The sequence below is a fragment of the Miniopterus schreibersii genome, assembly GCF_964146895.1.
Source record: "Miniopterus schreibersii genome assembly, chromosome: 3".
NCBI classification, from domain to species: Eukaryota; Metazoa; Chordata; class Mammalia; order Chiroptera; family Miniopteridae; genus Miniopterus; species Miniopterus schreibersii.
In genome coordinates this window covers 42840416-42866449 of record NC_138103.1, presented here as the reverse complement: position 1 = coordinate 42866449, position 26034 = coordinate 42840416, and the positions used below count along the sequence as shown (strand labels likewise).

At 44.5% G+C, this 26034-nt stretch overlaps 1 long non-coding RNA gene across 1 annotated transcript in view; it reads left to right on the top strand.

The window, feature by feature from the left end:
- The window catches only part of LOC308555266, a 133965-nt gene that overhangs the window by 55012 nt on the left and 52919 nt on the right, over positions 1-26034 (top strand). The window contains exons 3-5 of the long non-coding RNA XR_013998528.1: positions 15509-15637; positions 15920-16004; positions 17128-17221. This is a non-coding gene — a long non-coding RNA (uncharacterized lncRNA). The remainder of the gene's footprint in view (positions 1-15508; positions 15638-15919; positions 16005-17127; positions 17222-26034) is intronic.

Sequence of the window (26034 nt, the reverse complement as noted above, 5' to 3'; positions counted from 1 at the left end):
TCTTATCCATTCTTTGTTAGATCATCTCCTGAATAGTTTGTGTTTACTGTTATTGTAAAGGGGATTTTTACAATTATATTTTTAACTGGTAGCTGTTTGTTCATAGAAAACTATTCATTTTCTCATTACATTTGTTAATACCCACTTTACTGAATTATCTTACTTTTCTCTATGACACATTAACTCATTGTCATGGAATTTCTATATATAGAATCAAATCTTCCGAGACTAATTATTATTTTATTCCTTTATTTCTTTTTCTCGTCTTTGCATCTAGTAATGCTTAAATAGGACAGCGTTAACTAAGAGTCATTAGTGGGCATCTTTGTCTTATTCCTGAATTGAACAGGAATTCTTCTTTTGTCTCACCACTAAGCATGATGCTGGCTTTTTATATATACCTTAGATATATTAAGGAAGTATCAATTCCTGTTTTATTAAGAACAGTTTAAAAAGAATGACTATGTTACATTTTTATCAAATTCTTTCTTAGCACCAGTGGAGAGGAGGAAATGATTTTACTCCTTTAAGAAACATGGGGTTCTATTGCTAGGTTTCCGAGTGTGGAACTGCCTTCGTCTCCCCAGAAGGGCGCCTCTCCCTTTCACGTTCCGCCGGACGCGGGTCGCCAGCGCTTCGCCTGAGAGGCTTGTACTCAGGCGTGCTCCACAGTCCTCTTTCGCTGTCGTCTCTCTGAGAGGTTTTTGTCATCAAAGTTGTTCTGTGTTATAAAATACTTTGGAGGCTTTGCTTCTCTCCTCTACACTCTTGGATGGTTTTCAATCGCATGGGGTCGTCTAGTCTTTAAAGCCTTGATTGACTTAAACTTTTAAAATTTCTAAGTCCCCATGGCCCTTACCATGCCTGGCCCCTCTCTTGCCAATGTCCAGTCCTCTGCTCCGAAGGGGAGCCCCTGTCCCTCATGCCGCCCCCCAGGGTATGTTCTCTGCCTCCTTGTCGAGTTTCTTAGCCCCAGCGGCTGAAACTTGCACATTTCCCGAGTGCCTCCCAGGTGGCCTAGTGCCCTCGAGGGAACAAGAACCCCTGTGACGGCCCAGGGTGGCCGGGGTGCGAGTGTAGATCGACTGACTTCGGCTACCCCGCTCATCGCCCTCAGGAGGGTTCTTGTTGCGTTTGATCACCGGTCTGCAGCGCTTCTTAGAGCTCCGTGTATTTCGTGTGGCTCTCCCGGGCGGGCGTGGAGATACCATATCTTCCTCTCTTCCTCTGTCAGTTCTTATCTTCTTCACTTTTTTCTTCCTTTCCTCCCTCTTTTCTAGTCCTTCCCCCCTGGTAATGGCAGGGGTGTGCACAGATTAGACTGCAAGAGCAGGAGACATTCGGGTCTATCTTTGTTTAGCTCAAATCCCGGATTCTAGCTTTTCACCAACATTCTTATTATGATAAAACCAAGACCATGGCACAGTGTCTCCCAGCCAAATGGGCAATGAAACAAATAATTTAATCTTTTCCACATCCTTTGCATAGATGAAACCACTATTGAAATTGACTCCAGCTGAGTGGAAGAGACCTTTGTGCCAGATACTCCATTTCTTCACCAGGATGCTGTCAGGCTAACCTGGGAGCCCCAGAGTTTTCCTGACCCAGTGGATATGTGTGATGACGTGGTCCAGAGAAGGAAAGTTCTAGGGCTTGACCACATGCATGTTAAAATGGACAAACTGACAATCCCATGCCCCAAAGACGAGAACCAGAAGTAGCCCTTCCATAGAGATCTTGCTATCAAGGGGGAGAAGGTGCATGGCCCTGTGGGGTCTGATTTTTTTCAAATCAGACAAAACTGTGCCATGCATTTCCTAGGATGTCTTTTTTCTTTTTTTTAAATTTATCTTTATTGTTGAAAGTATTATAGGTGTCCCATTTTTCCCCCCAATTGACCCCCCCACCTCGCTCCCACCCCCTCCCCAGGCGTTCACCCCATTATTGACTGTGTCCATGGGTTATGCATATATGCATATAACTTCTTTGGTTAATCTCTTCCCACCCTCCACCCCCCTTCCCTCTTTCCTCTGAAATATGATCATCTGTTACATGCATCGATGTCTCTGGATCTATTTAGTTCGTCAGATTCTTTTGTTCATTAGCTTCTTCTTAAAGACCCTTCAACATTTCCTGTAGTGCTGGTCTGGTGGTGATGAACTCCTTTAGCTTTTTCTTATCTGTGAAGCTCTTTATCTGACCTTCAGTTCTAAATGATAGCTTTGCTGGGTAGAGCAATCTTGGCTGTAGTTCCATGTTTTTCATCACTTTGAATATTTCTTGCCACTCCCTTCTGGCCTGCAAGGTTTCTGTTGAGAAATCAGCTGACAGTCGTATGGGTGCTCCCTTGTAGGTAACTAACTGCTTTTCTCTTGCTGCTTTTAAGATTCTCTCTTTGTCTTTAACCTTTGGCATTTTAATTATGATGTGTCTTGCTTTGGGATCCTGGGATATCTTGGTGCCCAACTCAATATATGCTCTTTCCGAAGCCCATCATCCTAGATAAGTTTGGGGCAGTGTTACAACGAAGGAAAGAAAACTGCTGATGATGGGAACGTGGTTCTCACAGTAATAAACATGAACAGGTGGTTGAGCAGCAGGTTCTTAAATGCTGTGCCACAATGAGAGAGGGAAGAGAAAAGATACATTTGCACTTGCAAAAATAGCCTGCCTTTAATAACAACTTTACACTGTAAATGCTAATGATATGTTAAACTCGGTGGGGGGATGGCATGATATTGCCATAGTTATTTGGTAGGACAATAAAACAATGTCAGCAGGATCCCTGCTGGGCACTTGTATGGTACTTAACACTTTCAAAGGCTCTGACAGGCAGCAATTCATTGTAAGGCTTTTCAGGAGCTCTCTCTGGCCCCACAGTGCTTTAGAAGCATGTAAATAACTCTCTTCTACACACATACCTTAATGCAGCAGCCTGCTTGGTTTATATCCTCAAGTGACAGTTTTTAAAGGTGCCGTAACCGTGTATGAAGTCAAATTATGGACTAGTTAGCAACCGAGAGATCAGTGGTCCTCTGCTTGAGATTCTAACCTCTAGTTATGGAAACTAAATATTCTCCTTCTGATTTTCACTTTCCTGTGCCAACATACCCCATTAATGAAGCCCCAGAGAACATAAAGTCTTTATAATCAGGTTTTAGAGACACACAGGCACCAACTTTGTCAATAATAACAAAGACTCTCTGAGCCCCAAAACATTTTTATCTATGCCCCGTTCCTACAAAATTTACCATCCAGATACTGGCCAAATATGTGAAAGCAGTCGGTCCCATAAAAGACTTATTATACATTTTTATTGGCTGAAGGCATGTATTTCCTTTGAGAATGACACTCCAAACGCCCTTGCATTATTTTTCATGGTTTATTGTGATCTTCTTTCTCTGTGTTGTGACAAATATTCTTTGCTTGACCAACTCTAGTCCGGCCTCCTGACCCTTCTCCTCAGCCCATATGTGCACTTCCTTGTCATATCTAGTTTTAGCAAGCACCCTGCTAGGTTAGTGTAGCAAACATCCCCCACCCTCCATGCCTGATCACTCTCGATATCTAATCAGGCTCCTCATCCTCAGCTACCCAGGTGATGTCTGATCGCCCTGGCCTGTCTGCAGCAAAGGCCCTGTTAGGTGGCTTCAACCCGAAGCCCTCTCACCCATGTTTTCCCTCAGTAATGTTCTGATCCCCATCCTGCGCCTTGGCTGTAGATTCCCACTTGTCCATGCTGCATTCAGAATTGAGCCCAGTTCTATACTGAGGTCACTTCCCCTATGAAAATAGTCCTGAATATAACCTGTTTTTACTGCTTTACCTACTGTCCAGTTCTGGTTTTACGTTGACAGTTAAACATCTACAGTCACATATTTGTTGTTGCCTTCTAGGAAAATTCCTTTAATTAAACAAATACCTGCAGCCCTGGCCAGTGTGGCTCAGCTGGAGCGTCGTCCCGTACACCGAAAGGTGGCAGGTGTGATTCCCTGTCAGGGCACATACCCAGGTTGCGGGTTTGATCCCTTGTTGGGGTCCATGTGGGAGGCAGCGGATGATGTTTCTCTCTCACATCGATGTTTTTCTTCCCCCCCTCTAGAATCAATTTTAAACAATTCTTAAAAAAAAAAAACACACCAAAAAACCTATGGACAACTTCGAGGAAATAGGCAAGTTAGAAGAAACAGACTTTCAACCTTATGCTGAAAACAGCATAAAAACATAAATAGTTAAATTAGTGTAGTTTTATCCACACACAGCATCACTGAGGCTGTGCTGCATACAGAGCATGCGCTAGGCATAGGGCTGCCGTGATGAATACAGCAGGAGTCCCGCCTTTAAAAACCGCACAGCCTCTGGCTGAGGGACAGCGTAGGTGTGGACTAAAGTAGAACCGTACTTAAAACAGGGGTGGCAGGGAGGGAGGGGAAACAAAGGAGAAAACCGTTCATATGCCTAGGACCATGGCGATCAGAGAGAGAGGAACAGGAAGTGGCATTTAAACTGTGAAGGTTAAGTAAGCAGTCGCCACCCGGACAAGGAGAAGATAGTTCTAGGCAGAGGGCAGAGGTACCACAAAAACAAAGGTGGAGACACATGGCACTGCCCCCGGTGCTCCTGGAACCCAGGGACTTGAGCCCCGCATGAAGTCAAAGCTCAGCAGGCACGTGCTGACGGCACAGATGCACGAGTGAGGCCACCCAGGGAAGGAATATAAGTCATCAGTCTCAAACTTGTGACAGTTCTGAGCAGCTGACCTAGCTAAAGGGCGACATCTGACAGAAGGCAGTGGCTGGACTAGTGAGTCAGTGAAAGGTGAATGATCGGTCTTGGAATCCAACTGCACTTCTCATTGGGGGGAAGCTTCTGTCCATGAGAAACTTTTCAGCAGAAAAAGATCAGAAGGGACATTAGAGAGCATCTAATTCAGTCCTGAGAGGTTACAATGATGGGCTCAAGCTCTAGATTGTGTGTCCAGCAGTGGTCTCCCCCGAAGCCCCCCCATCAGTACTATCACAGCCAAGGCCTCGGGCCACTCTGGGATAAGGAAGGAAGGGAACAGATGAAAACAGGACTTGGCAAATAGGAAGAAAAGCGGGCCGGTGGCTGGCCTGTGAACCCCGGTTTCAGATCTGGCCGGCATCTGGTTTATTCCTCAGCATCTTGCTGGAAGGGAAGCTCTCTTGAGCCCGGTTCCCATCAGACTAAAGGAGTAGCTTTTCACAGCCTACTACACAGAAACAAGCCTGCCTCCGTCCCTCGTGGGGCGGACGGCCTTTTGTGGTGCTCCAGCAGCGTGGTCGGTCCTTTCTTTCCCCACTTCACCAGGGCAATTGGCTGCAAGTTTCTAACCCAGCCCTTCAAACTCTTACAGGAAATTCCGAGAGACTAATTAGTCCAGCTACAAAGTCTTTGGCAGCTCGGTCCTGAAGCTGTCCTTTGAATTCTAAAGGAACCAGCAGGGGCACCTGGGCCTCTGCTCCCGGGCTTTTCCCAGCATTGACCCAGAGACCTGGGTAGGATGGGTTTCCCCACAAGGAACAAAACTGTCTTTGCCCCAGCATCCTCCTACACCAGGTGTCCTGAATTAAATACTCTTTCTACAGAAGAGGTTTTAACCCAGCAGTTCTTAAACTTCAGCATGCGTCCGAGTTGTGTGTAGGGTTTGCTGAAGTGCCGATTGCTGGGCCCACCCCCAGTTTCTGATTTGGCAGGTTCAAAAGGAAGTCTGAATCTGCATATCCAGCAAGGTCCCAGCTGATTCCCATGCTCCTGGGCACTGAGTCAGGAATCAGGTCTTGCTTTGTTTCATTTTTCCCTGAAAACAAGTTCTTCTCTGCCCACCTATACCTCAAAATTGCCAGGAATTCCCAAATCAGGAATCAGACCTTGTATTTTTTTTTCTGCAAACAAGTTTTCCTCTGCTCTCTTATACTTCAAAATTGCCCTCTGCCCTAACCCATTGGTATGGGGAAGGCCTTGGGGGTGGGGTGGATACAGGGTGGAGGGGATCAATGGCAGGGGGGACACATCTGTAAACTTTCAACAATAAAGGTAAATTTTAAAGAAATTTTTTTTTAATTGCCCTCTGCTCTTCTCCTTGGGAACATAATCATTTCATTGATTAATTATTGCTCAATCTACTTATCACTACAACAATTTTGTTTCTGGCTTCATGAGACATTCTGATTTCATTTCCTGCCCCTCTTATCTAGACCAGAATCTTATGTATAATCTCCAGGCCCAAATGTGTGTGTAATAGAAACAACAGAACAATACAGCCCAGAGAACAAAGACAGTGTTCTTTCCTAAGAAAAAGGAGCTTTAGTTGAAAGCTTATGCAAGCTTCAGATGCAAAATGGAGCTGCCTGCCCATGGAGTGACGGTAAGTTTCCTGCTAGCGTTCTAATAGGCTCTGCTAGTGAGGAAATTTTCTCCCTGGAGAAGGTTAGGAATTGGTGCCAGAACTAATTAAGGAATAAAGGTGAGTGAATCTTTTTCTCCGCTGAATAGACTCTATCCCACATGGCCTGGCTTGCTCTCTAGTAATACCAGAGAAGATATAGTGTGAGTTTCCCCGCTGGTGCCCTGAGCCCTCCTGCATGAGATGCCAGGGCAAGGCCATTGTGCTAGTGGAAGGGTTGGATAAATCCACAAACTCCCACTCATAATCATTTTCACACACTGGACTACTTCTAAAGAGGGAAGGCAGCTCTGTGGGCATTGTTTTCGAGCTCATGAGAGGGCATAATTAGAAGCCATTTTTGGAAGTGGCCATCTGGGGCCCCCAGATGGATGGCCTGGGGTGGAGTCAGAGAGGGATGTAGCCCTCTCTGGATGTTACCAGATACGAAAAGCTACAGTTATTTGCAGGTGGTGTGGGGCAGCAGAGCAGATGCTAAGGGGTTGTAAAATGTGGATTGAACATGGGCGAGAATATCTCCAAGACAGAAATGACAGAGGGTTGTGTAGAATTGTGATGAATAGACATGAGTGTTTGGAGAAACTATCCAACCCAGGGGCATGAGGATGAGGGGGATGCTGTCAGCTGACAATGAAGGTGACTTATGGACTAGATGGGTAAAACATGGGGCATGTTGAATAGACTTGTTAGGTTACTACCTTAACTCCACCATTCTGGGTACAACCTGTTCTATGGGTTGGAATAGTTCACCTTAACCTTGAGCTTTCTCCGAGATTCCATGCGGTGCTGGACTGGCTAACAGCCATCCCGTTTTGTTACAAACTACTACCCCTCCTTTCCACAATAAGATACTTGGTGCTGAACTTATACAAAAATGATCAAAATAAAATCACTAAAGAGAAGAAGTGAAAAGTGTAAACACTTTCCAACTCTAAAGTCAGCAGTTGGTTAGACAGTCTCCATCTTTTATTCGTCAATCTCTGCCCAGGTGCATCACCTTACAACTAACTCCATTGTTTGCTTCTTACCATGTTCTTGTAGAAATCCAGACTTCAGCCTAGAAAGCAAGCTCCAGGAGGACAGGAGCTCTGACTGCTTTGTTCACAAACATATACTCAATGCCTGGTGCCTGCCTGGCATAATATGTGCTCAACAAACATTTGTTGAATGAATAAAAAGAGGGAGGAGGTGCCGGGCAGAAAACTGGAAAAGAGGGGAAGAAAAGTTTCTGAACAGTGTGAATCTGGCCTACAGCCCCCTTAACTAGTTCCGTCACTTTGGATGATGCACCTGAAATTCTATAGTAATTGCTTAAATTAGTCACTGAGAAAGTAGCCACACCTTTCTCATCTGTAAAACAGAGACAATTGCTCCTGTCTTGCAGGGGTGTTGTAGGAATTAGAGAAACACATATAAGATACTCAACTCTGCATCTGATGCAAAGTAGGAGCTCAGTAAATTATAATCATTATTGTTATTATTGGTTTGCTTATCCCCTATATACAATCATTCTGCTGTTCTTTTAACTTTAGCCAAGGACATCCCAAGAAAACTAGGCCTATGTTAATCCATGTGGTTTGCAATTTGGTGTTTTTAAACTCAGCAATATACTGTATTGTTCATATTTTCTCTTTTCCCAATTGAAAAGATGCCCAGAAGCAAATAACCGGTCACATATAGATTGGACAGTAATTTCCAACCACTGCACAAATACTCTGATAATGCATTTAGCATGCCAGTCAATTGAACATTGGATTTTTCAAGCAGACTCTCGGCCTTCAGTATCCAGAGGATTATATTTGCCATCTACTCTCTCTGGCTGTACCATAGTGAGGATTACTGAGTTGATATGTATTAAGCACTTTGACCTGCAGGGAGGAAAAGGTGTCATAGAAACACAAAGAAGTAGTAAATGCCAAACAAATTGCTTTAACTCAATGGCATGCTGGAGGCTTTACAAAGAAAATCATAAGGAAATAGTAAATTATGATTTCCATAAATAATTCCACTCCCTTATGGTTTTTCATGCATGCACGAGCTAGTACACAAAACAGAATAATTCTAAAACTTACAAATTTGCTCCTGTTTAAACTTTAAACATCTCAAAGCTAATTAGTGTTTAGTTTTCATAAGTTCTAACAAAAACACTTCATACATATGTTGGGTCCTCACAGCACAAAGTCAAGATTAATCAAATATTTTATGTGATTGCATTTATGATCAAGGCAAAATGCCTTAAACAAGCAATTAGCCTTGAGTAGAGAAATGAACACAAAAGTCCAACCAGTGAATTTGTTAACTGTTCCTCCCACGGTCAGAACCAATAGCGGATCCATATGCAGTTAGATAGTATAGTTATATGGATCATAAAAATTACACATGATGCTCTGAAGTGCACAATGGCAAAAATAAAAACCCTAGGGTAAAGTATGAACTTAAATACAGTGTAGCAGAATGATGATTAGACTAGGAGCCCAGAGACCTGGTTTTGGTTCAGGCTGCCACTCACAGATGCGTGACTTAGGATGAAGTACCTTAACCTTCCTGGGCCTCTGTTTCCTCAATTACATATTAGGAATTCTGGACTACGTGATTTCTAAAGTCCTTTCCAGTGCTTACATTTTTCAGGCCTGTGTTGAAGAATTCCTCCTTTTCAGTTCTTATTTTGGAAGCCACTTGCTTCCTAGCACTGTGCCTGTCAAATAGCATCACTGCCAGCAATCTACAAGGTAGGTCTGTCGGTGCAGGAGAGAGGCATCTGCCTGATCTGGTTTTGTTTACAGTGGCAGCATTTCAGCATTACCTCTGTGCTTTCAGCAGGAAGCAGCCACGCAGCAAAATTGCTCTAGCAGAAAACAAATCCAGCTGCAGGGCATCTTCAAAATGCTCCCTATGTGCTTTTCGATTTCACCTACCATTAAAATTTTAAAAAACAGTTTAGAGCTACAGTGTACAGTCTTCTGTTATAAAAATGAATCCAGATTTCTCATTACTAGATTTGGGGTGCAGGGGAGGGTAGGAGGGAAGAGGGATATTCAGAGAGAGAAGATACTTTAGAATGTGGAGCGTGATTTGCTTTCGATCCCTTCTGTCCAAGCACTCATCACCTGTGCCTCATCCAGGGGCTTCAGTTCCATTCTTCCCACAACCCAGCCAGCTCACAGCTTCAGGTTAAAAGAGGGGATTGGAGTAGGGCCAGTCTAACCTGCACATGGAATGGGTGGTTTGGGTGAGAGGTGTGATCTGAGAAGCTGTGGGTTGGGATTGGCAGGAGGGGTGGAAGTGGTGGAAGGAGAGGACATCTGAGCAGGAGGAGCAGAGTAACCAGCCATGGAGGAAGGAAGAGCCTGATATGTTTGGCTGATGCAGCTAGTTTTCAGGGGCTTTGTGTTTAATGGAAGGAAAGCAAGAAATAAGATGAGAGCTAGGTATGGCCAGTCATGTAGAATCTGGTCAGACTGTGACATGCTTCAGTCCATTCTAGGACTGAAGGACTTATTTTATAGCTACTACTCACCCCCTCACCCAGGGGTTATCCATACCCAATAACTTGTCCATGTTGGGGCAGCGGGCAGATAGCATGGCTCTCAAGAGCATTTCCTGCATGCTAATCTGCAACTCAGATTTTTATTCTCGGGAGCCCAACCTGCAACACTGTGCTGGAGAGATTGATGGTACCCGGTTGGCAAAGGCAAGACGCTGAAAGGCGGTCAACAGAGATTAACCCTGGTTAGATTTGCAATTTTGAAAGATTACTCTGTGGCACTATTTATTGGGTGTATTGAAGTGGGCAAACAGAGGAATTCTGTCACCTTGGAAATGACCTTGATGCAATGTAGCCTCAAAACCAGGAGAGCTACTCCAGAAGCAGAGCTCTCCCACAGAACAGAAGAGCTCACAGCACAAATTAAAATGCTCAGACCACACAGTTCATTCATCATCCAAAACACATGGTGAGAAGTGAGGGGAAAGGCTTGGGTGCAAACAGGTGAAAGGACCGCGCTAGCCGAGTTGTGTTCATATGTCTTCCTGCCCCACCCCACTCACATCAGCCTTCCCACTGATGGTGTAGTTATGACGACCTGAGCTGACATTTGAACAAGGGGCAACAGAGGGAAGGTACCTGAGACCAAAGACACACTTCTCTATTGAAGGGACACAGGGCAAGTAGACTTGGCCACAGCTGTGGTCATCCAAATAGCCTGCTGAACAGCCACCAGTTTTATCTGCAGTTCTTGGGCAGAGTACCTCTGGGACCAGAGGTAACCATAAACATATTGGGTGTCGCCAAGGGGTGACTGATTAGGGGTGACACATCACTGTCAGCCCAGTGAAAGCAGTCATCCCTCTCTACCTGTAAGCAACTCTCTTGTTGGCTATATTGTATTTTCTATTTCTTCTCTGAATCCTCTGCATGTCTTACAGATTAATAACTTGCTGTTTTTAACACATCTTGTGAGTTCTACCTAATCTCACATGCTGTTTGTGTAATCATTTCCTGTACTTAACACATGCTGTGAGTTTTGCCTGTATCTCCTAAGCTCTTCATTTACTTACTATCAGTGCTTCATATTTCCTAAGAGTTACATCCGTTCTGTTTTGTCTTTTATAGCAGAATTAAATATTCTCAAATACTACAGCAAAAGCACATTACAAATAGAAACCATTTTGGAGGGATCCTTTTGGTAAAAGCGGAGGCTATAGGCGATGTGGTTTAGAATTAGGGGGGTGGCTGTGGAGAGTCAAGAATGATTCCATGAGGCGAAGTGAGCAGAAGTAACTATCGATTAGATGTAGTGGGTGAATATGAGGGACACTGTTGGTTGGCTGATCCAACACCCATTTCATCCCTCTTCTCGCTCCCAGTGTAGAGGCTGGAAAACTGAAATACTAATTAGCAGACTCTCTTGTCCTGAGGTTTTCCGGGGGGTGGGGTGGGGGGGTGGCCACAGGCCACAGTTCTAGTCAATGAGATATATATAGAAGAATGCTTGGGGGAATTCTATGAAAGTAGTTGCTTCTCTTAATAATAAAAAGGACAGCCCTGGCCAGTGTGGCTCAGTTGGTTGAGCATCGTCCTGTGCACCAAAGGGTCGTCGGTTCGATTCCTGGTCAGGGCACATACCCAGGCTGTGGGTTGGATCCCCGGGGTGTGTGAAGGAAGCAACCAATAGATGTTTCTCTCTCCCTCTCTCCCTTCCTCTCTCTCTAAAATCAATAAAAACATATTTAAAAAAATAATATAATAATAATAATAACAAAAAGGACAGATAAAGCCGGATCCACCCCTCCCATCTTCCTGCCTTAAACAAGAAAGTGATGCTTAGAGCTGTGGCAGCCACCGTTACCTGCCGTCACGTGAGAAGCCACCCTAAGAATGGCAGAGTGCAATTATAGGAAGAGCCTGGGACTTGGTGACGAATTTGAGCTACTGCGTCAGCTCTGGACCTGCAGCCTCCAGACCGAGTGTTACGGGAGAAAAATGAATCCCTATTGTTCAGCCACCATCAGCTGGATTGTCTGCTATGTAAAGCCAAATTTACCCTAAATTCTCAGTGAAAAGGCGAGAGGAGGCTGATAACTTAATCAAACAGTCATCCTTTGAAGCAAAGGTCACTGAAATACAGCCTTTATTTTAGGTGACCATGCATCCAACTGAAAATGGAAGGATCTCTTCCTAACATAAGAGGACAACTAGCAGTACTTTCCAGAGGAGGACCCAAGCTGCTGGTGCTCAGAGTGCAAGGTCAAGTTTCCTGTCCTCCTGGTTCCCTGGCTTCCCACAATTGCAAACGAACTCAGGCTGATTAAACTAGAATCTTGGAGATGGCAGATCCCAGGCTCAACGTTTTTAAAAGCGTCTTGGTTGATTCTAGTGAGCAGCTGGGGTTGAGAAACATTGCTTTTAATGAATATATCTGTTTTGGGAAAACCTCTATTTTTATCTCCTTCCTCCTTCTAAGATTTACATATTTTGAATTTAGTTATCTGGATCTCTGAGCAGAGGTGGGAAATACCAGACATGAGATACTCACAGATACCTGTTTTTTCCTGTAATGCAATGAATCTTGAATGCAAACGACAGACCCATGCTTTCTGGAGCATCCAGATAAAGTCTGTTGAGTGACATATTGCCATTCTGCTACATTTTTCTGTCAACTGCTTCAAGTGTCACCAAAACTCCCGCCTACATAGCAAGGAGTCATAATCCCACTGCTCTCCTTCTGCCTGCAAATTTTTTTGCAGTCCAGAATCCTTTTTTAAACCTAAGCCCTTTTTTCTTTCTTCTAGAGTGGAAAATGTCTCTGCTCTTGCTTTTTATCAGAAGGCCTTTTCTGGTGTCTCAATTCAGCCTAACCTTTGTAGTGGTTACAGTATATCTGGCCACAAACGTGGCTTTACAAAAACGTAAAAACCTACATTTTCCATAACTGACTCCGATTTCTATCTTGAAGCCCCACTTGATGGCAGAACTGGAAGCAAGTCAGTTCCAGGTAAACTCAGTCCATTCGTGGTTTTTCTCCCTCCGCCCTTTGCCCCAGGGAGTTTGGAGGGGAATGATAGAACATCTGGACATGGAGGGGGCTCACCTGGTCCTTCGTTGTCATCTGTCCATGCTGGCATCCTCTGCTGCCTCTTGTTCCTAGAAGTCACCAATTGTCAGCATCTCTCCCCGCTGGCATCCTTGGAGGCAACTGAGTTCCCATCTGGCCTCTGATACAAGGACAGCGCTGACATCTGCTCTTGGGCCCCCTCTTCCCAATACAAAGCCTCTCCTAATCTGCCAGGCTCCTTGAGACAGTCCTGTGTCTGTCTCACACAAGGATGGACACACTGCTGGCTACTCCAGGCTGTGGGAGACTCAGACTGACCTGCGATGCTGGGATTCCTTACCCCCGACTCACACACAAGAGCAAAGGACGAGACAATCTCAGACCTTGATCACTTTTCTGGGATTCCCGGGGTGGACAAAGCAGACCCTCTCAGCCCTTGGGCCCCCTCCCCCGCCCCCACAATTCCTGTAACTCAGAAAGGGGCCGGCCCAGGGCTGCCCCTGAGAGCCTTTCCCCTCCTCTCCCTCATTCCCGGCCCACATCAGCGTAAACAGGAAAAAAATGCTGGGTCAGTGTGTGGGAACAGAGTAGGGGCAAAAAACAATCTTTTAACATATATTCAATAATTTAGTTTAATTAAATTTATTAATACATGAAATGCATTTAAAATACATTAATACTTTAAAATATTATTCTACCACATCTTCTTGTCACAACCTGAGAAGTCTGCCTCCAGTGCCCTCATTATCATCAAGAAACACTAGACACAATTTGTTATGATAATAGCCGATATTAATTGAGGCTTTTTACATATCTAGCACTATTTCAAGTTCCTTAGATGTATTACCTTACTGAACCCGCACATCAACCTGGTGAGGTAGGCAGCATTGATTATCCCCATTTTACAAATGAAGAAATTGAGAGTTGTTGCTTACAGTGACTGAGCCACTAAATGATGTCTCTGACCCCAAATCCCAGGTTCTGAATCTCTACACTCTCTTTTATGGAGCCTGTGAATCATAGGCCTGACCAGGTTCTCCTCGTGGTCATGGCCACTGGGAAGCTTAGTGATAAGAGTGTGTAAGTGTGGCTTGCAGTCTTGGAGTGACTGTTATATATCCCTTATTTATTTTTTTTATTTTTTAAATTTTCTACTTAAATCCCCTTCCCATATTTTATATATCCAGATAGGGTGCCACATGGCCTTTCAAAAGAAGGCATTATATGCGCCTCCTCAGCTCCGCATGGCCTCCTCTGCCTCCCAGACCTCGGCTGCTTGCTCTGCCTTTATCACCACTGTGACATGGGCTCTGTGCAGACTTCCCTGAGGCCCCCACCTCGTGTCTCTACTTCCTCCCAACAGTTTCGAACTCAAATAAAGTGCCAACGGGACCAATCGGGAACAGCAGGGAGTTAACTCTCTGTAAGGTGCCTTTAATCAGTGGGCCACAGGAGATGGAAGGAAGACAGCAGATGTATCTCTCTACTCCTGTGTCCAATGGATCATTTCAAGGCACAGGTTTTCTGAACAGACTCTCCAGAAATATCCCGTGTGCTCAAGCCATTCCCTGTACATCTTCAAATGTTGTGAAGTAGCCAGCTTGGTATGTGCTAACATAGTATCAGTCAGTGGGTGGTTGTGAGGGTAACTTCCAGGACAAGGTGGGTCACTTCAGCTGAAGGCGATTCTCCAGGGACGGGGCAGCTGCGAGCCATTAGCAGCCGGCACTCCCGGCAGCTGGGGCAAGGGTGCGCTGACCTTGTGATGGGATGGGCCCACCAAATAATGTCCACCGCAGGAGATAAAAACGTGTATGTAGTTTGGAACACGGTAAGTTTGAGAGAAATTTGAGATGTCAAGGGTTGAGTAAGCAGTTGGAAAGGATCTGAACTGGACATATATATTTGGTAATGGTCAATATTTAGGTGGTTCTGCTCAGTGGTTAGAACGTCAGCCCATTGACTGAGGGGTTCTGAGTTCGATTTCTGTAACATACCTCGGTTGCAAGTTTGAGCCCTGGCCCCAACCACATGCGGGAGGCAACCAATCTATGTGTCTCTCTCACATCCATGTTTCTCTCTCTCTCTTCCTCTCTCTCCCTCAACCACTCTCTCTAAAAAGCAATGGAAAAAATATCCTCTGGTGAGGATTAAAAGGAAAAAAATATTTAGATGGTATTTTTAAAATCATGTGGATATCTCCAGTGATATAGAAAAAGCTCTTGCATATACAGTAAAGTAAAAAAAGCAAGCTGCAGGATAGTGTTTATGATACTGCCTTTTGTGTAAAAAAGAGGAAAGATAAGAATACGCGCACACACACGCATATGTACATTTGCACTTACGAGAGGAAACGCTGAAAGAGCACACAAGGAGCTAATAAAGTGCCCGCCTGAAGGGTAGCGGGGCAGGTGTGGTCGGGGACAGGAATAGGCACGAGACTTCTTGAAGTATTTTTATATCATTTCAGTTTTTTAAGTTATTGCCTATTGTAAATATAAATCCAGTTTTAAATTTTGTTTTAAAGAAAGAAAGTCATGTAGAGAGTTGAGATCTTCTATGAAGAAAGAAAGGAAGACAGAAGAGGGCCCAGGTCCAAGCCCTAAAGAATTTTGATGGTGGAGGAAGGACCAGCAGAAAGAGCGAGAAGCGGCAGGTAAGAGGTGAGAGGAGGAAGCCGGGAACGAGTGGTGCTGGGGTCCCTCTCATGGAAGCAGTGGTCTGTGAGCTGTTGTGACACCACTGGGAGCTTGATCTGGCCACGAGGGGAGTATTTATACTGCGGGAAAAAGGTACAAATCAGGGCTTCCCCCGCTAGGCCCCAGCTTGCCAGCTGCATGGAGTCAGGAGAAGGGAAGCTCTGGGGAGGAAGGGGGAGCATGAAATGCCATCCAGAGACCAAATGAGACAGGGACAGACAAATGTCTGTTATGTCTAGGGTTATCAACGCGGAGGTTACTGATGATTCGACTAGAGGAGTTTCCGTGGAGCGGCGGACATGGAAGCCTGAGCTGGAGAAAAAGGTGAGTGAACAGAGAGGAAGTGAAAACACTAAGCAGAGACCACTCTTCCGATACGATTTGCTGTGAAGGGGAGAAATGAAATCGAGAAGTTGCTGACTTGGAATCAAGGGAGAGGAATGTATGTGTTTTAAGACCAGTAATATTAAAACCAATATGTCCACTGATAAGATCACCCAAGGGAGAGCGAGAGAGAGAGAGAGAGAGAGAGAGAGAGAGAGAGAGAAATGCTGAAGAGAGAGGGAAAGGGCTAGAATGTTAGTTGCCCTTGAGCCAGCTCCCAGAGGACACGTAGAGGGACTCTCGTTAGATAGGAAGCTCATCTCTTCCATTAAAGGAAGAAGTTTATGAGTCTCCAAGCAGCATTTGTGATGGGGAGGTGCCCTGCAATCTCCCTGCCTGTGGAAGTTCATTACCAGCACCTTGACATTGTTCGAACACATGTGCCTTTTCTGGAGACACGTAAGCAATTAGTAAGTAAATTTCTAGGCATCCTCCATATCTCAAAGGAAGCTAGAGAACATACCTAAACGCCCAGGACGCCAGCCATGGAAAGAAGGGAACCTGCTGAAGTGTGTCAATATTCTAGGCAAATTCCCAAAAAAGGTTAGAGGTAATTATGTGCCAGGATTTCACTGTCTGCCACTTCCAGATTGTACGTGAGTTACAGTGCTAATGTTTGATTAATGCTTTCTTGCTTTTAGTAGCTCAGCTACAAGCACAGCTTCTAGCAAAGAGGCGGTACATTAAATTGAAACATAAAAGAGACTAAAAGTGCTCCAGAGAGTCCTTTGAATGAGAAGGAGAAGGCTTAGAAGATGGAAGTGATGATTACCTTCATTGTTTTGAAAAGGAAAGGGTTGATCTTTCACTCAGAGGGCGGGACTCAAGGCCTGGTAGCAGTTTTCCACCATCTTCCAATTATTCTGCAGCTATGGAGACCAATGTCTTTGATAAATCTTGAACGGGGTCCTTACTATGCTAGCTGGGCTTTCATAGTTATGATAATGAAATGAACAAAGCCTTTGCACAAAAGGCCCAGCACCCTACCTGTGATGAATGGTAACTATCCATTTTATTATTCTCATTGTCGGTACATTCTGCTGTTCCTCTGTTACCACCTCAGTGTTGTGATCACGGCATGGGACTTGCCTGCTTTCCCAGCCTGCTCCCGCAGGTGAATCATCCAACAGGAAACAGCTGTGACTGTTCCACGAAGGGTAAGTTCCTATCTGCGACTCTGATGCATTTGAAGATTTCGATTCAAATGAAGGCCTGTCTAGGAGCACTGTATCCAGATCAATGTCTATTGTAACTGTATCTGACCAAGTGGCAGCTTCTTATATTCGGTGGTGTTTAAGTGCATCTTGAGAGTTCTCAAACTAGTGTTTGGGACTCAGCCGCCTTGTTCTTAATAGCAACATGTTGTTAGGGAAGATTTATTTCATCTTGTTTGGGTGAGTGTCTTAGGACAAGCTCCTTGGAAGCAAAGCCTGAGATGGGGACTCTTATGTAAGCAATGCATTGACCGAATGAGAGAGCCCTCGCAGGGAGAGCCTGTTAGAGACTGAGGGAAGCAGAAGCAGCAGGGGAAGGAGCTGGGAAAAGATGTGGCCTCCGGAGATGTCCTGCCTCAGCCCGATGTCGCAAGCTGTACCCCAGTTTGTTCCGCCTTGTCCTTCTATACCACTCCCTATCAGTCACTGGCCACAGGCCACTCTCCTGGGGAGGGGGTCATCACCTTCCTGGCTTCTGTGGGCAAAGGGACTCCCATTGGCTGAGGGCAGGTGCCCAAAGAAAGGGACAGCTGTGAGTTGCTATTAGCAGTCAGCACCCACAGCGAATAGGGGGGACTGGAGGAGGTGAGAGCTCCAGCCTAGAAAAAGAGGGTCTGTCTGTGTGGGACACCAGTAGCGCCTGCCTCAGAGGACAAATGGCCGTGGTGATTCCAGTCCTGGACCTTCACCCAGGAGCAGATCCAGCAGGGAGTGCAGGCTTCCCCTGGCCATGTCATTTGGATCCCTGCGGGCCGCGTCTGAACGTTCAATAGTTAGACTTCCCAGGGATGCAAATAGAACTGCCAAGTGTTAGCAACTTATCCGAGAACTGGAATTAGAGGCGTCCAGCTACAGGCTTACTGTTTCTGTCCCCCTATTTAATGGTTGTTAAATATTTTTGGGGTACTCCAGGTAGCAAGTAACCTATCAAAGGCACAATTCTTATTCTAGAAATGATTACATTTTACAACAATTGATGCCATTAGGAATTGTCCCTATAAAATCATAAGGATGACATCATTATGATATGAGTCTAGCTGTCTGTTTTAGAAGTTGTCTCACAGGGCAAAGCTGTGGTTTGGATGAGTAATATGAAAAAAGGCACAGGGCAATTTGCTGGGTACATGATGTTATATTGTTAGGAGGAAAATAAATATATTGTGTACTCTATGTAGTCAGTGACCAAAGGTTACTTCAGTAAACCATTCTCTGAGGTTAGCAGATGAACTTCAGATGAGCAAACAACACAAATCAATACCTCCTTCTACAGCGTGTTAATCACAGTGAGACTCCTTGCAGATCTCAATGCTTTTATTCTGTCTGCTAGTGAAAATGCTTTTTCAAGGCATGGATTTTGTGACCGGAAAGTTGATGATAGCAGTGCTCCATGGTAATGTTTCTTGTTCACGATCAATGCTCTTGGCCAGTGAGACTAGCCCCCTGAGTGGAACCTCAGAACCTGAGTCCCAGAGCCTCGGCCACCTGCATGGTTGCTGAGTGGTGGGATTTCCCACCGGGATGCAGTGCATTGAAGAAGGAACCTGGGGCAGAGTGCTGAGGTGAATTCAGGGTTCAGGAGAGAGTGCTTTGTCCTATGACTTCTAAAAATAATTCTGTCTGCAAGACAGGAACAAAGTGGGTCCCAAAGAGAACACATGTGAGAAATGTGAGTGGGCACCTAAAGAAATGATAGAAGTCATCCCAGGAAAGCATTTGGAAGGCAAGAACTGTGTCACTTGTACTCCTTTAAACTCCTAACCCCCACCCCCACCCCCCCTACACACACACACAAGGAGGGAGCGTGGCTAACTAAGCTGGAAGCTCTTTGGCACATTGGATTTTCCCATCATCTTCCGAATGCCTGATATTTAATAAGAGATTACTAAGTACATGTTTAATTAATGAATGTCGTGTTGTCACTGATGTTCTACAGGCCAATTAGTTTTAACTTATTCAAGTTTAAACAAAAGATATTAACTGGACACCTGCTTGAAAAGAGCTTTTTGACAAATTCTATTTATATAAATCACCTCAAGAAGCCTTTAGTTGCTCCATTCCCACCCCCTTTAAATGAGTCCATGAGAAAATCTTGTTTCCTGGCTTCTTTAGGGCCCCAAATTTCTCAGAACAGTTTTTTGTAGGTCAGTATAGCAGCTCTCTGGGTACTAGCCTCCTACTCTTCCCACATCACTGAAAATAGCAATATGGTAAATGCTATAGCCCAGGAATAAGCATAACAGCCTCCTGAGGATCTTATTAAAATACAGGTTTCTAAAAAACACCCTCGATGATCAGTTATGAAGTCTAGGGTGAAACTCAAAAATCTCATTCTTAATAAACACTCGGGTAGTTCCGATGCGGATGTGCCCCAGTAGGCTATTGCCACAATAATCGTGCATCGTAAACCACCCAGATCTCAGTGGCAGACAGCAATAAGCATCTACTTTCCACTCACTCACACGCCTTCAGGTAAGCTGAGTACAGCTTACCTAGGCTGGACTGGGCTCCAACCTGTGGGTCCATATCAGCTCCACATGCTGCTCATCCTCCTCGGACTCACATCTACCTGAGGCAGGTTCTTCTCATGGAGAAAAGCAGGAGTGTGAGATGGCAAACCCTGCCGCCCAAGCAGATGCCGAGCTTCTGCTCACACCCAGTCTGCTAATATCCCATTGACCAAAGGGAGAAACATGATGAAGGCAAAAGTCAATGGAAGGGATCTGTGTCTGTGGAATCCTGGTGAGGGGAGCAAATGTTTGCTGAACGATAATTTAATCCATCACAAGGTAGTACAAAGACTTTGTACTTTGAAAAGCACTAGAGTCTCTTGAACCATCCAGAGAAGGTAAATGTAAAGTCAACTTTATATTTAATTAGTTATTCAACAAATATTTATGAGTGACTACCAAGGGCCAGACAGACAGTTAATGAGTCATTGTTTATCTATAAAGAGTACAGTCCAAAGGCAGATAGCTACACAGATAATCACGAGGCAATGTGCCAGTTACTATGTAACAGGAGTAACAGAGAGTTATCTTTAAAGATCTAAAATAGACCTGAAAAGCAAAATGCAATGTTCTCTGTGAGCCAGCAATGATTTTTTTTAAAAAAAATCTTTAAAATATGGGAGACATATAGAATCAGATTGTAAGATAAAGTCAAATCCCAGATTGTTCTCTGGAGAAGACTGCTGCAAATGATGCAAGTGGCTCCTGGGATGTTCCACACTCACAGGGTTAGACATGAGGGCAAGAGGAGACCTGGGATACCATCAGCTTAGCAACCAGCAAAATTCTCAGAGATGACTTTCAATGGCCCAGACAGAGTCATACATCCACCCCCGAACCATTCCTGCGACACTAATTGGCCCAATATGGATCATAGCCCTTGTCCTGAATGGAGAAGGTGATGTGAGGTGATCAGCCACATAAACAGTGTGGGAGGTGGCTTCCCAAGAGAAAACAAGGTACTGGCAAAAAAACAACAACAGATGTCCTCCATGCTGGAATACTATACAGCTGAAATAGATTTTTTTCTTTATGCTGAAGGTATAGTATTACCTTCAAGATATATTGTTGGATAAAATAAGGAAGTTGAAGACTATTTTATATGTGATATTTATGTGAATAAATTTTATATTTCCCCATGTAGATTTGTATATCTAAAAGCATAGAAATGTTATGGTATATACACCAAAGTCCTAAAGATAGTCAGCAGTTAACTTGGGGAGGAGACTGGGATCTGGTGAGATGTGATAGAAAGGAACAGAGTTTTTCTAATATCTGAGGCTGAATGACTCTGTCCTCTAAAGAGACCAGGGGTTTTGGCTGTCCTGCTCACTACTGTATCTCTAGAGCTTTGAAGGGTGCCCAGCACATTTTTTTGTAGGTGCTTAGTAAATATTTATGGAATGAATGAATAGCATAGATATAGGAATGAAGGTGTGAAAGGTCATGAACCAATTAGGAACTCGAAATATTTTGGCATGCCCAGAGTGCTTGGTACAGAAGGAGTGGCAGAAGGTGAAGACGAAGGTGAAGATGAAAAGGATGAAAAGTAGGCAGGAGCTCGTTCATGTGCAGTGCCAGGGAACTGCACTCCTCACTGGGTGACAGGGATGGCAGGCAGGTGAGAGTCCCGATAGGGTTTGCATTTTAGAAAGGTAGCTTGTGCTGCCATTTGAAGGATGGAATGGAGGAAACAGGATTGAGAACTAAATGCCAGTCAAAACGATTGGTTGTGAGAGGCCAGCTCAGAGAAATGATGAATCCTGGAATAAGGGAAGGGCAGTTGGGATGAGATGATGGTTTTGAGAGCTAGGCAGGCCTTGTTGACCTATAGAATGTTGGGAGGGGTGTGGAGAGAGAGGGCTCTAAGGTGACTCCCAGGCGGCTGGATGGTGCCACTTACCTAGAGACGGGAACCGTGAGGAGAAGTTTGTGGCTTGAAGGCTCTGAGCTCATCTTCAGACATGCTGATTTCGAGGGTGCTGGGAGCATCCAGGTGAAGATGTCCAACAGAAAACCTGGGGTCTGTACCGAGGTCTCGCTTTTCTTCTGCTCAGGGAGAGCTTTCAGTATTTCCTTCAACGTTTTTAAAAGGAGCCGATCCTCAGACCAGAATGTTCAGTGCTTACTCACTTAACCAAGGAGGGGCTGTGTCCAGCAGAGATGGCTTTGTCCTGGGGCCTAGGATTTTAACTCACGCAGCTCTCTAAAAAAATGTTACCTTCTTCCTTCATTAGCCCGAATAACATTAATTACATAATCTGTTATAAGGAAAGAGATTGAAAAATATACCCTTAAAGAGTTAAAAACAGAAGGTACACAGAGAGGTGTTTGTGGACATAGGCTGCTTCCGATCTAAAGAGATTATCTGGCAAAGACTAGCTGGGGGAGAGACCAGGGAACTCACAGTCACCTCACCTGAGGTTCCCCTGTGGCCGGAACCTCAGCTCTTGGCTCTGATATCCAGAGCACCCTTGTCTTTCACTCACACAACATTCTCTTTCATCTGTTTCAAGGCCCTGAGCTTGCAGTAGTGACAAATGGTTAAGAGTGGGGGTGAATGCCCATACACCTTGATCGCAGTGGTGTTCTCATTCTCCTGGGAACCGAGTTCTGCACCTGGCCGGTCAGTGCAGAGAGCAAAGGAGCACAAAGAGAGCCTTTCACCCCGGATTCCTTTTCCTCACTCTGAAAAGGGGAAGCCTGGGATGAGAGGAACTTTCCTCTCCCACGACAAAAGCTGAAAACGTAAACCCACCTTGTGCCTAACCGCCAGCCTCTCTGGAGAACCTTCCCCTCTTTGTCTCTTTGTATTTCCCAGCTATTAGGACCCGATCGTTCAAATACCTGACCTTGTTTGTTAGATGAGAAACAAAAATGCTGACCAGGAACTCCTTTGTTTGCTCGCGCTGCTAACCTGGCGGTCCTGCAGAATAGCAGACACTTCAGCAGCTTTCGCCAGGCCGGGGGTGTCGCAGAAAGCTCCCTAACAAGGGCCCTGCTTCCGTCTGGAGGGAGGGAGCCCATGAAGGACCAGGCACAAAAAGAAGCCAGATGTGGGCATGCTGAGGACAAAGGCCGTTTCAGCCGATGCTGTCTGACCTGCTGCTGCTGGCTCTACTCAGAATGGGTTTTCTGCTTTGTTGTGTTGCCTGGGTCCTGCCATTAATTTTGTCGGAGGAAGACGGTAAGCCCATAAGGCCAGAGGCAGTGTCTCACTGACCCCAGCTCTTAGCTCAGAGCCAGGTTTACAGAGGCAGAGATTACAAGGAGGGGCATCTTTTGCAAATTTGAAAGGTCTATAACTTTTACTCTCAATTTGTGGAATAGAAACCTAAGTTTGGAGAGGTTAAGAGACTGGTTCAAAACACAAAGCTAGTCAATAGTAGTGTCTCAAGTGGGTACCTTTGCAGATAAGCTACAGAATACAACTCTGGCATATTTAATCAAAAAGGTCATTTATTGGAAGGATATTGGGATATGGAGAGGTTGGGAATCTAGAAACCCAAATCAGAAAAGGAATGGGAGTTGGGACAGAGGCAAAGATTGCAGGGACTACTCAACCACCTCACTTAGGAGTCCACTCACGCCAACATTTTTTTCCCCATCCCTGCCATCACTCTGATCAAGATGGCAGAAGTCCTAAGAGAAAGTATTAGATTGGCCAAGCTCAGTTTCACTTGCCCACCGCTTGGAGAGTGGTGAGCAAGACACTATCTCCAAGGCTTAGAGTCCCGTCAAGTCCACATACAGTGGGGAAAGGTGATTCCCTCAAGGGAAAATGGCATGCTGTTAGAAAGAGGGTGCGGAGTGGCTATAATATTCAGATGTCTACACCAGAGAGCAGGGTTCCAGTTCATGAACACTGGTTAACAAAGTTTGCAGTCTTCTCTGGGGCAGCACTCTTCTCTACAAGCAGTGTCCTCAACCAGTGGTGATTTTGTCCTACCCCAGAGACATTTGGCAATGTCCAAAGACACTTTGGGTTATTACACCTGGGAAGAGGAGCTTTTGGCATCTAGTGGGCAGCAGCCAGAGATGCTGCTGAAAATCCTGCAGTGCACAGGATTTTCACAAAGAATTACTCAGACCGAATGTCAATAGTGCCAAGTTTGAGAAACTCTGGTATCATCAAAGACAGTGAATTGAGATAATGCACTGTGGGGTTAAGAAAATTCAATAATTCAAATTGGTGAAAGTAGAGATTACATATAGAAAAGTAGAAGGGGAGAAAAAAACTTAAAAAATAGTTTCAGACCAGATTTTGTGCCTTCTTGAATGGCAGCTAAGTTGTCTAGACTATATTTAATAGGATTGGCTGCTGCATAGCCCAGAATTATATCTTAATTGCCTGGGCCTCACAGATCTCTCTGTTTATTCTGGAGTTTATCTCTAGAAGTCCTTTAGAGAACATGACTGAATGACATGAGACTGTCGATGACAGGCCCCACCAGTGTCCCCCCATCCTAGGTAAACTCTCAGGGTCGATCCCAAGAGTTTTGCTTCTCAATGCTTCCCACGTCTCTCAGGTTTATGATATTGGAAAATTATTGCTTCTTAGAGTGGATGCTCCTGCTAAAGAGATTTATTCACATTTTTTTCCACTTCTGAAATCAGGATGTACTTAAAAATCAATAGTTTATCCTAGTTTAATTGGTAGCACTTTTTCTTTCTTGGGTATATATAAAAAATGGTACTTATAGTCAATGGCACTTTAAGTTCAATGAAATACGATATGTTTATTTTCCTCTCATTTGTCGTTGGTTAAATTTTATTCACACTCATTTAAAAGAACTGGCTGTTGGCATTGTATGTAAGTATTAGTGTTGAACTCTGGCAGAATGCTAAGAACCATACAGAATCATGATGGAACTGGCCCCTCTCTGTCATCATTATTTTATAATTAGAAATACACCTCTTATGTTGAACAGAAGAGGTTTTGTAACCATGCAACCATCTCCCCAGTGGGAACATCCAGGGCCTGCCCCCGATGAAATGTTTCGTCTGTGTTTCAAAGCTTTTAAAGAGTATGTGAAAGAAACATTCATTCGGGATGAATTGCCTTGGCATATGCTTTGGGGCTGTTCTTATTTTATACACACTTCCTTGGTCCATCATTAGATTATTTTATTTGCACAAAAGATATGCAGTAAAATTCCCTTCTGCATCCTTTCTCTGTTTCTCGTCTTTTTTCTCTAACAGGACTTCCTTCCCTTTTTATCGCCGTACATCAGAAAGATTAATATGTAATAAAATCTACCCTTCTGCAATGTTAGCAGCCTAAGAAACAAAGGCATTAACTAAGTCTAAAGAGCAGGAGATGAATAGTGGTGAAGGTTAAGCAACTGTGAATTTCCAGGAAATATTTATGAGCTGATTTAAATACTAATGAGCTGGTAGTCTGACAGCAGCAAGAAAACTAAAATTCAGGAGTGCAAGGTCTCAGCTGGGCCGTGGGCTGTCTTATATCTACACAAGCTGTGGAGAAGAGCAGCCACATTTTAAGCCTCCTGCTAAAGAGACATTTTAAAATGCTAAGTGAGAAATTGACATTTTCCCACTGATTTCAGTTTTTTATTTCTACCATTGGATTTGCCAATCCTTTTAAATCCCATGTTGAAAAAGGTATCTAGGGCCTGAATGTAAAAATCACTTCACCCAACCCTTTCATCTAAATGACTAGTGTATCAGGAAAGACTCTTTCAATTTCCTTTTCTGTCCCCTTTAAGAATCGGCCAAATTGCCTCTTCTTTGCAAGTTCTGGTGCAGGAGCATGAATGGCATCTCTAGAGAGTAGCACGAGGTCATTTATCTAAAAATGTCTCCTGTCCCAGCCCAACTGCGAAAATTCTTCAGCGGCCTGTGGGTTAGAAAAGATAAAAACACTTGCTATTATAATAAAACAAATTTAACTTCCAAAGAGCTTTTTACATATATTGCCTTGGGCCTGACAATCTGCTGACTTGATCCAAGATAAACAACTAGCTTTGGCATTTCTAAATCATATTTCAGAGTTTCACACAAAGAATTCTGTTAGAGCTTATTCAGCAGGGATTTGGGAGGGTGGAGGGGTTGGGGATGGCTAAGTAGGCAAGCAGAAAAATAGGAGGAGCAACCCAGAAAGTGTCTGGTCATCTTTAAAATTGAGGAGCTGGATACCCCACAAGTTAGACAGCAGAGTTGGATCACGTGATCTAGAAGCCTGGCACATGTTGTGTGGCCCCAGGGATATGGCTGCTGGCAGGCCCG